General features: G+C 36.2%; 1 protein-coding gene across 8 annotated transcripts in view; it reads right to left on the bottom strand.

The window, feature by feature from the left end:
* CAMK4 (calcium/calmodulin dependent protein kinase IV) overlaps window positions 1–19,246 on the bottom strand; it is a 215,012-nt gene that overhangs the window by 56,565 nt on the left and 139,201 nt on the right. The window lies entirely within an intron of this gene.

Here is a 19,246-nt window from a genome sequence, read left to right as displayed (position 1 = left end):
GGAAGGTAAGGGTTTTAACAAATAAATAAATGAAATGGATCTTGCCTTCAAGAGGTTTATAAAAATAGTAATAGAGATAGATATAAATAACTACAATAATAATTAGATATTAAATTTCCCAGAAAATGTACATTTAATAAAGTGCTATGAATTATCTAAGGAACAAGATATTGTTTTTGTCATGGAGGAAATCATTTTTAAACTAAGTTTTACAGGACAGGGAAGGATTCTGATAGGCAGAAATAGTGAGAAAAGATGAGTGCATTCCAAGGAGGGAGATAGAGAAGCCAAAGGCATGAAATGACAGTATGAGTTTGGGAAATAGTCCAGCCTCATTATGTGAAAACTCATTCGATATTTATTATGTACCTGACTCCATGCTCATGATGGACAAAACAGCAATAGAGTCAATCACTAGTAAGATATTTCCATATATCTAACTGCAAACAGAGGCATAAGGAGGAATTCTTACACCAGGTGTAAATTCAGTGAGGGATGAAGTGCAGTTTTACTAAACAAACACAAATCTGGTCTACTTTCCAAAGAAGTCCATAAAACAAATACAGTTGGAAAACTAATTCTCTAATCAAATGATGGAAAAAGAAATATATTGTCACTACTATGGCCACATGTTAAATTTATAGCTATTGTAAAGTTTATATACCAATCTTTGAAACAGGCAAAATTGTCTGTCTATATTAAATTTTATAATTTTCTTACTAATATGAGTGAATTTGCCCCAGAGATGAAAGAAGTGGTATGGTGATGAGATACTCATATGGAAATTATTGGTGATGTCAGGTGAGGAAACACAACAGGTCACAGGTGGTCAAAGACTCATCAGAGAAAGAAAATAGTCCATTCTTCCCTTTCCCCCATGGAAGAATGCCTTTCCTCCCACTTCCTAGATGTTGCCACTTTAAGATAAAATCCTAGATGATATAATAAGAAAAATACATTATACTTATTCCTTATTGCATCAGTGTCACATTGTTTGTCAACCACTTTTTCTTTGTAATAAGAAACCACATTTTGGAGGCATCTAGATGGCTCAGTGGATTGAGAGCCAGGCTTAGAGATAGAAGGTCTTGCGTTTTCAAATCTGAGTTCAGACATTTCCTAGCTGTGTGATCCTGGGGAAGCCACTTGATCCCCTTTGCCTAGCCTTTACCACTCTTCTGCCTTGTATACATTATTGATTCTAAGATGGAAGATAAAGATTTTAAAAAAGAAAAAAAGAAAAAGAAACCCCATTTCATTGTATTATCTGTCTTTGACTCTGAAGCAATTGTCCTCACGTGGATTGAACTTGAAAGTAGGATGGAATCATTGAAAGAGAATAGATTTGAAGTCAAGAGACAAGGATTTGAGTTTTGGATTTGACATTTGCAAAACAGTGTGACTTAGGGTAAGTCACTTGATTTTAAGCCTTAGAGTCCAATTGTATAAATGGCTTAGATGACCACTAAGGTCTCTTATAGCTCTGTCTATGATTCAGTGTGAATCAAACAATAACAATAATTTCTATCAGATGCCTCAGACTGTGAGAGGTCCTGTAGATAAAAATGAAGTGTTCCCTGCTCTCAAGGAACATGCATTCAATGGGTGAAGAAAACAATATTCAGAATGAATACAAAATCAGGACAAGATAGTTTAGGGAGGAAGGTTACTAGCTTCTAGGAGGAATCAAGAAAATATCATATTAAAAGTAGTTTTTGAGTTAAGTCTTGAACAAAGCAAAGGATTTTACAAAATGGAGTTATGTAAGTAAAGGGAAGAACTTGTTATGGAAGAACGTGATCTTCAAGATGCTAGGAATAGAACTAGAAATAACAAAATTGTATGTTAAAAATAACATGGTGGGGAAATAAAATTGATTCAATTTTTGTAATTAATTCTATTTGTAGTTGATTTTATGCTGTATTTTGCAGAACTATCTATTCCCTTTCTTTGCCTCAAAGTAAGAAGTTTATATATTCAGAAGTTCTACCTTCCTCTCTGAGATAAATTGTCTCATATATCAATCATCTTTAATCAAAAGAAATATATTATCTCTACACATCTTACTGCCCATTCACAATTAAAAGAGATCTGTACTTTTACTAACAAGCCTTTTATACAAGTGTTCATTTAAGAGAGGTTTATTATCTTGCTAACAAGCCTTGCAAAATACAAGTGAGCACCAGGAAGTCTGTTATCTCTGTTCCACTAAAAAGCCCTGTAACAATGCAGATGGGCTCCACATATCAATCAACATTCCTTACTGACAAGAAGGGGTAGTTACTAGCACCACATTCCAAATTTCTAGCCAATCATGTTGTCTTCCACATTTATGATACTACCAATCATATTATTTTATTTAGGCTTTGTAAGCTATCACAATATGTTTCCTGCCTTTGAAGTCTTGTTCTTTGTTCTGTGCTTCCCAGAAAAAATACAAAAATGCTGGCTTGCCTAACTTTGTGGTCTTAGTTTTTCTGAGGAAGCTAATGTTATAATTAAAATTCTCTTGAGTTTGTATCTTAATTTAGAATTATTTATTATATAATTTTTAAAAAGCAGGCCAAAGAAAGAGAACGCATCAGCCACATGTGACTGGCCATCTTCCCTTCCAAGATCCAGGCCATGACCACACAACTACTCACAATGGGGTTCCAAGGAAAAAAGTTCCCACTTCTCCTGATACTCTAATTTATGCTCTTTGTGACATCACTCTGACCTCACTCTGGACAGGACACTGGTCTTTCTGATACCAGGAGTCAAAGGACCTTTAAAATGCACATTTCTACTTTTCTCTGCTTACACTATCTTAAGAGGCTTCTTTACAGAAAAACAAGGAGTTTGTTCCACCCCTATACAGCAAGATGTGAGGGGGAGGAACAAAGCACACAGTAGCTTTAGTCTTAAGAATAAACTTTTTTTCCTCTTTAAAATACAAGGGTTGTCTTGCTATAGTGAGGTGCAGGGTCCTCTAGGGATCCCAAGTCACCAGAGAGACCCCAGGCCAGAGAGAACATGGAGAACTCCTCTGTCCTGAACCCCAAGCAGTCCATGCAGAGCAGGACTCCCCAACTTTGACCCCAGGAATATGTGGGTGACTGACACTGGTGCAATTAAAGCTGCATAAACAATAGACTCATCTAGATATGCATTTCACATACTTTTATGATGAGGGATTTAGCACAGATGCATACCTTTATAAATATGTTGGACCCCAGGTATCAAGGTACCTCACACAATAATGTGGCTGAATCTCCGTCATTTGTCCCCTTCCTCACTTTTCTTTAAACTTTTAGTTGATCATATAATCACTTTTTCTCCAATTTATAAAAACCCTGACCCCACCCATCAGAAAGGTAAATTCCACCTGCATTCCATTTGACTGTCTCTCCTAACAAATTTATTTATTCTCTAATATTGGTTCCAGGCTGATAATTCTTAGGTCAGCACCCTTCAAAACCAGTTAAAAACAGCTCTCCCACAACTTTGGGGTACCACAAAAGGGGTACAAGCTAATTTTAAATTTTCACATTAAGATCCTATTAATTGGTAAATTCAAGTTTTACTAATAAACTGATTGTGCTTGGAGCTTTGTAGTTCAGTTTACCTTCATTTCAACCACAACAATGGCTAACAGCTTTGACATCCATAAAGGTTCCAGAATCACTAAGACTTTACTACCAGATGAAGCAACCCAGATAATTTCCCTCATAACTGTTATTGCTCTCATTCCTATCCAAAAGAGGGGTGATGAAGGTTTCTAAACATGTCATTTTCATAAGCAAATACAATAAGTGTACAATTCAGAAAAATGACATGCTATGCTTCAGATTTGGCTTATATAATAGTACTATGAGCATAAACAATATAGAACTGAATTCTGATAGATCCTTCTTCCTGTTTTTTTATTAAATTTTCCTTAACTTTTCTGAATTCAACTTTTTACTTCTTTTAGTCATTCCACAAATGAATTGTGGCACAGTAACAATCTAGGAACTATACTTATAGAGTTGTTACTTTTTAAACCAACCTAATAATCTATGTCTAACATGGATATTATCTTGAACTTTACTCTTTTTGGTGGCATTAGCGTTATCTTTCTGGTTAGCAAAAAATAGTTTTTGAGAAATGAATTTGAAGTGTGGGAGAAAAGCATGACCACAAAGAAGACTGTACCTAAATGGTATTTAACTTTTAAAATAGGTATCTCTTAAGAGAGCAAAGTTGACCTCTCTGACAACAATCAATTACAAGACCAATTATAGAATTAGAATTAGAAGAGACATCTTCATTTTTCAGATGAAGAAAGTGAGGCCCAGGGAGGTTAAGTAACTTACTTAATAAAGTCACACAAATGGGATTTGAACTTAGTCCCTCCAAAGCCAACACTTTTTCACTGTACCATAATATATAACAGCCACTTTTATATAAAAGAATGTCACATAGTCAACAGTGTCTAATACTAATAGCTATGTTGACTCTGTAGTACTTGCCTCTGACACAACTCCAAGCAACTAAGACACTAAGTTAGTTGTACCGCAGAGTACTGAATTAGTATTTGGAGAGTTTCTTAACAAGGAGTTCCCTCTGCCAATGAAATTACAGGTTTAGGGCCAAATTTCAAGTATTTTGAACAGTAATATGAGGCAGCTAATATCTCTGCTTGTCTGTGTGTTTCTGTCTCTTTCTGTGTCTTCTTTCTCCCTCTCATTCTGTCTCTCTCCCCATGTCTCCTATCCCCTTGCTTAGTTAAAGAGCACTTTTTAGCAAGAGCAATGACAGCCCAGAACTGCCTGCAATGTTTCCTCTGACTCCCTCAGGGCCTTACCTCTGAGGTTTATCACCTGTCATTGAAAGACTTGGCTTTTATTTATGATGACCACTCCAAATACATTTCCCAGACTCCATTTGGACTTTGTGAGTGACTGGGGATAAAGATATTGAATCATTTTGTGTCTTGAGACAAATTCATTTTCTTTTTGACATTTTCATATGTAGATGAGCTATTTAAATATCAAACCCTATCTAAAGTTGAATGCCCTTTCTAAGGTCTTCTTAAGTCTCAGAAATGCTTCTATAACCAGAAGTTCCACTTATGCGAATCATCTAAGAGGATGTGGGAAATGGCAGAAATACTCTTCATTTCCTAAACACATAGATAGGAATAGATTCCCAGATCCTGAAGTAGTCAAATGTGGGGCTTTGTAGCTAGAACTGGCTGCATCTTTAAAACTATCACTCACTCCATCTAGCCAGCTATGTCCAAGGGGTAAAAGATCCTGTTAATCAACAGAATGGGAATCATGAACTGAGCTAGTGTGAAAGACTATATCTTCCCTTCCATCCTTTGGCCCCAAGAAATGGGTTTGGGGGTGTTCATATGTGTGTGTGTGTGTGCATGGGTGTGTGTGTGTGTCTTTTTGGGGTCCAGGTCCAGGTAATAGAGTCTTTAGTCCCAGTAGCTCAAGCCATGGCAACTTTAGATCAGTTCATCAGAGAAACCCTGAGAATCCTGGGTCCTAGGACAAAAGCCCAAAGGTGCCTTGGACTCAGAACTTAACTTGTAAGTTAAGATGTAAACCTAATCTTCTCCTTTTTCCAGGTTCTGAAGTGATTTAATTGGGGGACTATGAAAAGTTGTATCTTTGTTTCTTACTATATTTTTTTACTTTTTTCCTTCTTTATCCTCAAAAAACTTTCACTTCATCCTTCCATCCCGACTATCTGTGATCCTGTTATGTCTCCCTTTGTATTTAAAGCCCTTGAAGAAGTCATCTACAATCTGTGCCTCTACTTCTTTTCTTCTCTCCTTTCTGACTTTTGACCACATCATTCAACTGAAACTTTTCTCTGTGGTTACCAATGACCTTTTAATGGCCAAATCTAATGGTCTACAGGAAGTTTTTATATTTTGTTTTCTTGAAATATAGGTACCTTTTTTTTTTGTCATGACTTTCAGGTAATCCAATGATTCTTAAATTTTCTCTCTTTAATCCATTTTCCAAGTCGGTTGTTTTTTTTAGTCTCTCCAGGTTTCAAGTGATAGAACTGTAGATTCCCTTTGGTCTTAGTTCCCTGGTTTGGTTATTCCACTTCAGATTTAATATTGGATTAGAGGTTGAATCTGAGAGCCCCTGCCCCTTTCCTAGGATGAGAGATATAGAATTGAAGCTTCCTTTTGATTATCTTCCTTTCCCATGATATAACCTTGATCTTCTGATCCATGCCCTAGGTGTAAGTCCTCTTCTCAATTCACAATGGCTCTATTGGAGTGGAATGCAGGAAACCCAGAAGTTCAGGGGAAACCTCAAGGTCTTCTCCAAACTCAGGATCTAGTCTGACTAGGGAAGACTGCCCCCAATAACCACCAATAAATGGATAAAGATGGCATTCATGTTCCATACTTTGAGATCTGCATTGACTATTCTGTCAATCTTCCTCCAAAGCCACCAGTCTTTGAAATCATATACCCTCTTCCCCCCAAGTTTTCTGTCATATAATCAGATCTCCTATGAAATAAGCTCCATCCTTTTATACTTTGGAAAAGGCAGACTTCTACCTTTGAGCTACTTCTCAGCCATCCATCTCACTAATAAATCTCTTTACATTTATTGGTGTGCTTTGTAATTCCTTAGGTGTGGACTCCTTGCTTATCAGGATCACTCTCACTCATAACATTTTTGGTGCCTAAACTGGGAACAAGATCACCACTCAGGTAAAGAGGAGTGTACCTGGCCACTCCAACTCTCCAAGTTAAGATTTTCACTGTGCTTTATCCTTTCTGTCAGGAACCTCAGATGTGTTTGGGTTGGCCCCCCACAGACTCAAGGTCAGACCAAGTTTGGTAATTCCATTTCTCTGTCAGTCAGATGACATCCTGGCTTGAAAAATGTCTGTATTTTTTTCTTGGCATCATTCTCAGACATGGGATTGATCACTACCGGGTAAGTGATTAACCAAACTACCATGGTTTCATCCATCAAGATGGTTAGTAGGAGACAGAGAGAAAAGTATTCTGTGTGATCTCCCACTCAGTTGTATTTGGGTCAATTGGGAAAAAATCTGATTTAAACAGTTTGAAAAATAACCTATTGTTATTAATATATAGCTGGCAATATGTCTTAGAAAGCATTTTTCAATTGGATTCATTTTGCAGAAATAAAGGGTGAAGGGACAGAAGCCCCTTTGCAGGATTCCTGTAACATATACCTTACCTCCCCACTAAGAGTACCTGGCAGAGACAAAATCTCTTTGGGGACAGATCAAGGGTCTATGCTGTGTTGGTGAACCTATGGCACATTATGCTAGAGGGGGCTGCTCTCTTCCCCCTCTCCATTATGCCTGAGGACATTTCTCCTATCACCCGCCGCTCTACCCAGCAGCCCCCAATTTACCACTTCTATTTCAAGGACAGCAGTCAGTTCAAGAAGAAATAGTTTCCCTCAGTTTACTTCTATTTCCCATCCCAGCACAGACAGCATCCTGGCACAGCCAGTGTCAACACCAGCATCCAGATGTGACAGAAGCCAGACTATAAGCCATTGGCCTATGGAAAGATCCAGGTTGAAAAGAAGGAGCTTAGGGTTGAAAAGCCAGTGGGGAAAGCTGAAGAGTTCTCTTTTTCCAGACTGGACTTGAACTAACTCTGTCTCTGGACTTGCTCTCTTTTTTCTCAGAAGCCGTGGCTCAGAAACCGGCTACAATGGAGAATCAGATTTTTACCTAAAGTTAGAAGGGCTGAAACCTATTTCTCTCTTTCTTTCTCTTTACTAATAAATTCTTATAAATTTAGTAATAAGCCTCCAGATTAATTTTTATTTATAAAGTTTGTTTGAAGGTCAACAAGCAACTAATAGATCAGTAAATAGAAGAGAGAAAAATTGAATTAATGACTGATTAATTCGATGCAATAATTCAATAATCTATAATATCAGAAATTTGTTTACCATTCTTATAGAAGGAAGAGACAATGAAGCACTACAATTCTTCATATTCTAGGGAAAGTGCTCACAAGTTAAAATAATAGCATTAAAAAGGAAAAAGTTCTAAATCTATAAATTTAAGATGGAACATCTATCAGTTAGTTTGGAATTCTATTAAAGGCTATATGGAATATAACTAAGTGCTACATGGAATGCTATTAAATTATATGTTTTTAGGGTAAGAATGGTTTATTGTTTGAATATAAATTTGAATATTTCTGTATGATGAATGTATTTTCTATCTACTTTGTAATTAAGAAAAACTGATAATCACTGGGTAGAAAAACTAAGAAAAAAACCTTGCTAATTTTCCTTTATCTTTAACTTTTTGGTCTGTGTGAGCAGAATCAGCAGCCTTGCAAAACAAAGAGCTTATTTGGGTTATGGGATTTCAAGACAATGAAAATGGATTACTGAGAATGTAAACTTTTCAGCTCTTAAATTGTGATTGGTGAGATTTGCCATTTGAGATAAAAGCTCTTGAGACCTCAACTAATATTATTTTGAGTTTTTAATTCAGGTATAGTTGGATCATTATGGTAATACACTATTCAAGAGAAAAGCCACAATATACTCAAATGAAGGTGAATTGTTACAGGTGCAGGTCCTTATAAAAGTTGAAAGGACAATCCCAGCCCAACTTCTGAGTTGATGGGGAGGGAAACATTCCCCCCTGATTCTTATTATTCCTAAATTTGGCTGTGAAGTACAATGGTTATTATATGTTTGGTTGATAGCTCTGACTCTGATCTGAAATCAAACAGAGTTAAAACACTCTTGCTTTGAAGGTTCATGCCTAAAGGACCAGTGTTGATGTTGTTTAATCAGTTTCCTTCTTTTTCCTTTTATGATAAATGTCTATAATCAGAGCAAGTGGTCAATGGAATACACAAACATAATGCAAGTTGTAAAATGTTCCAGTTTTCAATCTAATGTGTGGTCATTCCATATCACAAACAATCAAGTGAATTGGTAGTTGAAGTCCTTAAAATCTGAATGTGCTTAACAAGAATAACTTAAGAGTTTCTTATATGCTAAGTATGCAATTTGACAAATCCTAATTCTGCATAAAGATCACTGAAGTAATTATAGAGTGAATGGTATTTGCTTTCCTAGGAATTTATGTCAATAACAGGGTCCTAAGATCTTATATGACCCAGAGAGACAATTTTTCTTACTTTTATAGCTCTTCTTAAAAGTTATTGTCTAAGAGAATCAGTAATAAAACTAGAATCTATTAACTGTTAGCTAACAAAATTTAAGTAAGTGGGATTTTTTGTTAATAAGTTATTTGTATCAGCTGTCAAAAACCTTTAGAAACAGCTGTGGAAACCAACGGGACCTCCAACTTTAATTAATCACAATTGAAGCCTGGATCTTAAGCTCAGAATTATAGCCCATACATTTCTGTATTTCTTACAGAACTTGGGGCAGAGAAATCCATCTGCAAGAAGGTTGGTGCCTATGTGTTCATAATGGCTGTACTAATCTGTATTTGCTTTAATTTTCTTTGTTCTTATTTTAAACCCTTACCTTCCATCTTAAAATCAATACTATGTATTGAGTAGTAAAGGCTGGACAATGGGGAATAAATGACTTGCCCAGTGTCACACAGTTAGGAAGTGTCTGTGGTCAGATTTAAACCTAGAACCTCCTGTCTCTAGACCTGACTCTCAATCCACTGAGCTACCCAATTGCCCCCTGAAATCTACTTTGTAAAATATTTGAGCAGAAAAATCTAAAGGATCTCTAAAAACCATTTGTACTCAAATAAGCAAATCTACCTATCTCTGACTGTCAAAGAATGTTTTCTTTCTTTAACTCAGAAACTATATATGACATCTAAGATTTGAAATGTTAGTTTTGGGGATAAACTAAAATGCAAAGAAACCTGATGTTATTTAATTTGTTGATTGCTATTGTATTACTATACTGATTTCTACTATTTACAGGTTGAAAGGATGAACAGGGGATTCAAGGTCAGGATAATGACACCTTAGGCCAAAATCCATTTCCATTGGCCTGATATTTTGCCTTTACCTCTTTTCTACTGCAACAAAGACAAAAGGGGGAATGGCAAAACATAGTGTCCCTAACTGAAACAAAATTAAGCAAAAGGGAGATCAGAGGTTCACTGTTCATTAGGAAGAATGGGGTAAATCTAATCCATACTGTCAAAATTTCCTGTAGGCTCTCATTTGAATCCATATCATCTTGTAAGACCCACTCACTATAAGTCAGGGCAGTGCCAAAAGACTAGATAACTGAAAACTCAGGATCTCTATTGAGCTTCTGTTTATTGTCCATCCTAGACTCCCTCCTGATTCCTTTATTGATAGTATTTCTCCTTCTGATTTTTCATCCCTGTCTCCTAAATAAAATCACTAAATTTTGTTTCTTCTTAGTTACACTCGATTAGATTTTAGATGATGACATCCATTGCCATCCCACCTGCAACCACATTTCACCCCCTGGATCAAACCCATCAATCCTCTTTACAGACTCCACAAAGGGCAGTATAAAATCCCAACTCAGCCTGAAGAAGTTACAAGAGTTGAGACCCTTGCCCATTCTCTTCAGATTTCTAAGGTCCTGAGCTTTTAAGAAGGGGAAACCCTTTTCTCCAAAAAAATTAAAGGGGGGAATATAGTGGAACACAGGAAACCCAAAAATTCGGGAGACACCTCAAAGATTTCTCTAAACTTAGGGCCAGTCTAGTGAGAGAGGACTGTCCCTGATAACCACTGATAAATGAATAAAGATGACATTCATGTTTGCATAGCTCACTATTTTGTCAACCTTCCCCCAAAGTCACCTGTCCTGGAAGTCACATGTCAACTACAGTCTCTCTTCCCCCAAAGGCACTTGTCCTTGAAGTCACATGCCTCTTACCCTCCAAGTTTTTTGTCATTTAACCAGCTCTCCTGTGAAACACTTATAAGTGCCATCCTTTTGTACTTCAGAGAAGCAGACTTCTACCTTCAACCTGCCTCCTGGCCATCAATCTCATTAACACATCTCCTTAAATTTATCGGGGTACCTTGTAATTGCTTAGGTGTGGACTTCTCATGAATTAGGATTATTCTCACCCATAAGACTATGACCTATCTTTGGAGTAGAAGTGAAAGAACTTCTATTTGACCCTGTTTGTGCTCCTTGGAAAGCCTCATGCTACTCTTTACTAGATCTGGCCCTTCTTTTGTTTTTCTGTACCATTGAGGCCCCCAGTTTAAACCCATATTGGCAAGCCCCAAGTAGAGACTTTTTTTCTCTCTGTCAACCTAATAAGACAATTGGTTTTCAGAACATTTTTAAAGAAAAAGCAGGCATCAAGAACAGCAAAATTTTTCTGAAAGTCTGTATCAGTTTTCATAAAAGATATCAATATGTTACCTGATTTTAGATGTTAATATTTCCCTTCTGGTCATGTGCATTCAGATGCTTCCAAAGCATTTATTATTTTTTAGAAAATCAATTTGGTTTATCTAACAAAGTAAACATTTTCCCCATGTGACCATTTCTTTCTATTGTTTATATACATCACTGAAAAGGTTTGGAAAGCATCAAATATGCTTGTTGAAAAAAATTGTACCTTTACATTACCCCAATTTTAACTCAAAAGAAACATGACATGCTTTTATTCTTCTTCATATATGTGAAAAAAAGAGGCACAAAAGCAAAGCTGAGTAGCATTTGACAATCAACACTACCTATGGCAGACATCCACTACTTACTGGAATAAACCATTTTCCTGGTGATTAAGACATGAAGGATTCCTTCAGCAGCAAGTGCCATTTCATGCCCCTGCAATAACATAGTACTGCTATTTTCAGAGGGATTTCCAAAGCCCACAAGAATATATACATGTTTTAGAAGATCCATATCATTCTTGTCAAGAGACTGAACTGACTTTTCAATATTCTGAGATTTAAAAGAGGTGAGCACCTTCAGGACAATGCTGCCTCCTCCATTCTTAACAGTCTGACTCTTAGTGTTTATTAGAGAATTTTTCAGAACTTCTTGTTATGTCATCCTAGTTGAGTCCAATTTGGACCTTACCCTCATTCTCCTCATCCATGAAATTGTTCTTTTCATATTTATCCACATCTACCTTCCAGAATTATGCCATCAACACCTTGTGCTTTGGCATCCCCAAGACAGACTGAATGGCAATAACCACTTTTTCTTCCCCTCCCCTTCTGTTGTCATTGAAGTCATCATTGTTTACCTCAAGTCCCCACTAGTTTTGATCCCTCCCTCTCCTTCTAGCTTTCTTGGCTTTTGAAACAGTATCTATTAAGGTATATTTGGGGGTAGAAAGATGATGAGTGAAGCATTCTTTTCCCATCCACTGACCTGTAGTCGAGGCATTGCCATAAAGCCAGAGCTGTAAAGGCAGAGCTGTAATGGTTAAAGCCTCCTCTTCTCCCTGCTTGGGCTGCATAGTCAAGGTCGTGGGTTGAACTGTGTACGACCTGCCCAGCTGCATGCTCAAGGTTGGAATAGTCAGCAGAGGGAGGATTGATAAGGTTTGTGAGAAATTGTGAGAGACTGTGGGAAACTTGTTTCTCTGCCCTTGTTTGGAATCCTCTTGGTTCTTCCTTGTGCTGGGTGGTAACATCATATCTTCCTGTGGGTCTTAACCTATATATGCTTTGTGTGAACCCAATAAAGCTTTGTTGCTATGCATTTCACATAGCATCCATTTGTTACTCTTCATTTCGTTACCCCAAGTAAGGTCACACAGGGCTGGCCGACCCTGGCGCTGAGCCTTACGAAAACCTTGCAAAAATACCAGTTAGTTATTGCTCAAGAAAAGATTCAAAAAACAAGTCCCATACTCTATTCAGGGGCTCAGTTATACGTAACAGCTGTTATGCCTCAAAAATATAATTAAGAAAGGACTGCTTTAATACCTTAATGATAATCAGAAATTGTTAGATAATATTCATTTCTTACTACAACTGAATTTCAACCGTTATTCAAAATACTGGAAGGGAGTTCTGATTTGAATTTCCCTGGAACTTTAATACCTGAGGCCTCTCTTGCTTTAGAGATAGTAGAAGACAAATTGAATCAGGCTCCACTCAACCACTATCAGCCTCAATTAGCCGTGGAAGTGATTATTTTTTCAACTTTCATGTTACCAACAGGTGCCTGAACTGAGAAACAAAAAGTCATTGAATGCTTAAATCTAAAAGCAAAACGGGAAAGGCATAGAACATGTGATCTCAAGTTTAGGATAGTATCTTCATGAAATCTGGGTACCCATTGCTAAAGATATAATACAGAAATATTTACAAAGTCATGATGAATGGTCTTTACTATTAGTGTACCTTATTGCTATTACCACCTACACTCCACAAGACTTATTTTCTTTTTTGTCACAATATCCTATTGTTTTTTCTCATATTCTAAGAGATTGTCCGGTATCAGGACCTAATATTTTTGTTGATGCAAATGTTAATTACAAGGCAGGAGTATACAAGGAAAGTAGCTCACCTGTCATTTTTACCTTCCCTGAAACAGATAATGGACGCTATATGAAATGCATAGCGACAAAGCTTTATTGGGTTCACACAAAGCATATATAGGTTAAGACCCACAGGAAGATATGATGTTACCACCCAGCACAAGGAAGAACCAAGAGGATTCCAAACAAGGGAAGAGAAACAAGTTTCCCACAGTCTCTCACAATTTCTCATAAACCTTATCAATCCTCCCTCTGCTGACTATTCCAACCTTGAGCATGCAGCTGGGCAGGTCGTACACAGTTCAACCCACGACCTTGACTATGCAGCCCAAGCAGGGAGAAGAGGAGGCTTTAACCATTACAGCTCTGCCTTTACGGCAATGCCTCGTCTACACTGACCCACCCTCTTCTTTGATTCATTCTTTTGTTTTTACTTAGACCTGCACCACATTGCTTCAAAAGAAACATTCTTTGGCTCTCACTGTACATAAAACATTTTTTCACAGGAAAAAAAAATGTTCAGTAAGTAATTACTACAGAAAAGGAACAGAAAAGAAAGGTTGAAATTATGAAAAGCAAGTCTGTGGGATTTCCTCATACTTCTTCCCTTATATCCAACTCCCTTCTAAAAATCCCAATAACAAAACAAATATAAATTTGGCAGATAAATCTATAAAACTAACTAAAGCTGAATTCTGTTTACTCAATACACTTTTACTATTTCTATCAGGAGTAGTATAAAAGTATTTACTATTCCTTTGCAGAGATTGTAAAGTTTTTTTTAATTTCTTTGATTTAAAAATTGTCGTTTTTGACTTCCTTTTAGGTGAGTTTGTATATCTTTAAGATAATAAGAATCCCTGACCCCCTGACTCTTTCCTTAAATAATACCCCCGTTGATAGAATCAATCAGTATGTAGCCAAAAGAAGTGATTAATCTGAGACAAAAGTTAACAGAATTATAGTTATATTAATTGAATTCTAGTAATTATACTTTAAAAAGATAAAAATTTAAACTACTCAATAAACCTAGCTACTTCCTCTTTCTTCATAAGCCAGCATTTGCAATTGTGACTCATCAAGTAAGTAAAAAACTTATCAATCACATAAGGCATGTCCCAATAATGAGTGGTAGGAGCCTTGTGTAAAAATGGAGATTTTAACCCTAGACTTCAATCCCCAGAAGTCCTTGGTATTTCCCAGAATTCCCTATAATCTCACCTGAGTCTCCACCTGGGCAAGATCATAATTAGTATTTAACTGGCAGTAATGCCTACCAAGCTCTCTCTGCCATTGCAATGATATAGGAAGTATAGTGGTAAGCTAAGCTAAGCATGGGGATTTTGAATGAGCTAATCAGCCATGGGCATGTGGTTTTTTTATTTTGTATCTTCTTTATTCCTTGATTTCTAATAATCCTTAATAAACCTCATAAAATATAATATTTTTATTACTAGATACTAATTTAATTTTTACAGTTAATGGCAACCACAAGATTGGATGAGAACTTCTCAATTTTTTTTAAAAGATAGCCTAGATATATATATATTTTTAAGCCACATTTCTCCAGCCAAGGCTTTTTGCCTACCCTCGCAAAGTTTCTGATTCAGCTTGCTCCTGCTGCCTGCTTCTATGCTCCAGCCATCCTCTACTGCCTCCAAGTCAGATCGCCCCAGGCCAGCCCCAGGACAGAGGCTGCTGGTAGCTGCTCCTGTGTCTTCGGAATCACAAACCAACTGGTAAAAACTGGGGTGTTCTTTCCTTAGGCAACAATTAGCCTCTACACAGCAGGGGACCTCAGGGGGGGAGGGGAAGGAGGAAAAGGAAGAGACTTTTCCAAACAGGAAGTTGATTACTAATTACTAATATGGCATACTCTATGAGAGAGCAGTGTATTTTGTATTTCAAAGGATATTTTTTGAGTGCACTAATCCTTTTACTTATTTTACCTGAGATTCAGGGGAGAAATTCATCTCCCTGCAACTCTTTGCCATTTGGGCCTGCCCAATTTGAGATTCCTAAAACGCACCCTTGCTATGGGAGATCCCACAGTACTGACAAAAGGAATCTAAATGGATAAAAAAAAACCAACGAACTTTAAAGAGACTGGAGGTTATTTTTTAAGGTTTTTCAGACTCCAATGTTTTATAAAAATCTGTATTTTATTGCATTTTGCTGATTGTTTTGTTTAAGATTTAATTTTGTTGGTTTTAAGTTCATATATTAATGTATTCAATACCATTCTGTTACACTGAATCATTTTAAACTACTGTTATATTCTTTTGCTTTTCCCCTATAACTATACTGAACAAATATTATTGAATAAGCCCATATTTTAAAAAAACAGCCTTTTTTCTATTTTGACTTTGTAAATTGTCACATAGAGGATGGATGGACTTCATCAAAACTGGTTACAATTATATAACAACTTTTGGAAAATTTAATGAGCTAAATATCTCAAATTGATTTTAAGGGGTCTTTAGACATGATTTTTAGATTTTTTTTCCAACAACTCTGATCATTTTGCCTGCCTCTAATGGGAGGTAAGGTTCATTTTAGTAGCTGAAGTGAAATACAATTATAATCCCCACTCCCACATTTATAAAAATGTAAATGGATGGGACATTACAGTCTCATACCAAAGGAGCTGGGAAGTTAATCCCAGGGCATGATACCCCTGGATGGCTCCCAAAAGGGAGTATCTCTCATTTATAACTCTGCAGCTCACTTTACTTCCACCAGAACAATCTAGATTTCTTGATGATGTTCTAGACCCAAATAAGTTTTACTTTGTTTTTAAATATCTCAGCCAAGGTTGAAACATTGCTACACCTGAAAAACTTATGACAAGTATCCATTTTCTTTAAATGTCATACAAAAGATTCATGTAAAATATGATAGTGGGTTTGTTTGCTATTGTAATTAAATAGGCTATTATAACTTTGGGGATTTTGGTACTTTTGGAATGTGCATTACTTGTTGTACTATTGTTCTTTATAAAAAACTGTTACTTTGTGAAAATCATTTGCTTTGCACTCACAGTGGATCATTGCCAGGCATGAAGAGGAAATGGATCTCATTTTTGGTGAGAAACTTTGTATTCTAGATTTCCTTAGCTGACACAGTGTGTCAGTGATTATAAGCTATATTTTAAAAACTCTTTTATTATATTTCCTTGCATGTGAAATATACTATTTCAGTTTTTTTTAATTTTTTCTCTCCTTTTTATATTTGAAGCACATGTCACCAGTATTAAGATTTTCTTTAATTTTTTTGATTTTTCAGTAATATAAGTTTAAAATATATTTGCTATAATGTCAATGCATGCCCCAAAAGCTTGAGACTATAAAAAAATGATGCCATTAATTGTTTAAAAAAATTTATGGGACTTTGCTTAATGATTCTGTCTGATCTCAGGACAAGAGAATACAAAGAGCCATTGCACAGTGCCAAAGAAGCACAAAGCTAAATTGCATAGTGCCAATTGAGCACAAAATCAAAGAGACCAACCAATACCGATGGGGTTGATGAAAATTTTGAGTCATGACAAAAGGACTTGAACATGTTTGGGGTTCGAGGTTGCAACTGTTTAACATGTGTTAAAGGCAGGTCTTCCTTGTTCCACAGTCTACCAAGTATCTCAAATTTGGCTCCTACATGGCTCCTATAATCTAGTCCCTTTTCTGTCTTTCATAGTGTGGCAAACTTTCTGTAGTACTGGCTACTGATTGGGTAAATGAATCATTGCTTAAATCATTTAAATTGGGCCCTGATTCAATGACCTGTTATAGATTTATTTTTCCTATAATTAGAATTTTTACACATAAGACTTTGATAGTCTATATTTCATCCAGAAATTATCTTTTTTTAATTTGGATTTTTTTGATGTTTTTGATTTCTCTTGCCAATTGATTCATACATCTCATAACTTAGCCATGCATCCCTAAATGATCCCTGTGTTTTTCAATCACCCTCTTCAGTGGGAGAATGTGTAATTATTATTATTTTAAATTGCAAAGTTTAAATTCCTTTTTTTAGGTTAAGAAATTTGCTGCCTCTCTGAATCCAGAACTGTTTGGAGAAGACACCATGAAGATGCCTCCACAGACCACACACTGCACCAGAAGATCCAGAGTGAACTTTGGGATGTGGTGATTTGAACTGTGTGGGGTTTTATTTCATTTGTTTTGTGTATACTCTTATGCCAAAGGCTAACTGGATATGCCTGCTAACTGGCTTTATGTCAATGCGCCTAGCAATTATTGTTTTTGTTCTCTTTTCCTCTTATCCTCAAATTATTGTCATTTTAAAGTTGGTATGTTTACAAGACCCATCGGAGAGACTATGGAGATTTTGAACCCTAGACTTCAATCCCCCAAAGTACTTGGTATTTCCCAGAATTCTCTATAATCTCACCTGAGTCTCCACCTGGGCAAGATCACAATTAGTATTTAACTGGCAGTAACGCCTACCACACTCTCTCTACCATTGCAATGATGTAGGAAGTATAGTGGTAAGCTAAGCTAAGCGTGGGGATTTTGAATGAGCTAATCAGCCATGGGCATGTGGTTTTTTTATTTTGTATCTTCTTTATTCCTTGATTTCTAATAATTCTTAATAAACCTCATAAAAATATAATATTTTTATTACTAGATACTAATTTAATTTTTACACTTGGAAATATGCTGACCCCCTTGGCTAAGGGTCATTGCTAGTATATCAGATTGAAGACCATCCCAACCAACCAAGACTCAATAAGAAGTTGAGGCACCTCTTTGAGGAGACAGCACCCAACTATTGCTAGAAAATATATCTCCCACCCATTGTCTCTAACTGTATCACTCATTCACTGAGACGTAGGATTGATGGTAGACTATTGGGGTGAGATTTTGAATGATGTAATTTTAGAGTATAAAATAGGGAGAAAATTCTCAATTGCTTTAGGTTGGGATGAAAATCTAATTACCCAGTTTTGCTAAGAAATACCTGTCTTTCTCAATCAACCTATTGTCTTAGAGTTTTGCTTCTATTTTATTTCAAATTGTCTGGAAAATATTCATTACAATGTGACTGTCAGGCCAGTGTACACTTGTCTGTCAAGCCTGGTTTCTTAGTGTATTGAATACCTATCCTTTAAATTAATAAGGTACACTGAACCAATTATGTTAAGCATCTTCCCTTGAGATCTGTACTACTTATTTGGACAATAATTTGTTCTGAGTTCATATTCAATAATTGAAAAAAATGTTTATTTTACCAGCTTTCACCTTTCTGAATACATTTGAAAGAATTTCACTAGTAAGGTCTCACTAGTTGTGGAACGTCTCATTCTTTTTTTATTGAAATAAGCTGCTCAAGAAAGAATATTTTCTAGCAAACAGTCATCAACATATTTTTACCTCTATAAATAATCTATCTTGATATGTGATGCATGCAGAATTGTTGTTTCCTTTCCAAAGCTAAAACTGCCACATTCTGATATCCAGTTTGTGCACTTCTGGTCCAATCAGGAAAAAAAAAAGTTAATATAATAAATTTCTAACTCCAGGATATGTGTTTATCATGGTGGGGGGAAAACAGATTTAAAAAAAGAAAACAATAAGAAAAGGGGTTTGGGGGACTCAAAGCTAACATGCAGTTCTTTAATTGGGAAATCTGTGCCTAATGAGAGAATTTAGTTTAGTGATTAGTTGTGCCATTCAAGGCTATTTGTATCAATGAAAAAAGAAATCAATAAGAAAAGAAAAAGAACATATTTTCATATTATTTCCTATAAAAATAATGTTGTTGT

This window comes from Monodelphis domestica, chromosome 3, assembly GCF_027887165.1.
Source record: "Monodelphis domestica isolate mMonDom1 chromosome 3, mMonDom1.pri, whole genome shotgun sequence".
In the NCBI taxonomy this organism is placed as follows: domain Eukaryota; kingdom Metazoa; phylum Chordata; class Mammalia; order Didelphimorphia; family Didelphidae; genus Monodelphis; species Monodelphis domestica.
This window is presented reverse-complemented; position numbering and strand designations above follow the sequence as displayed.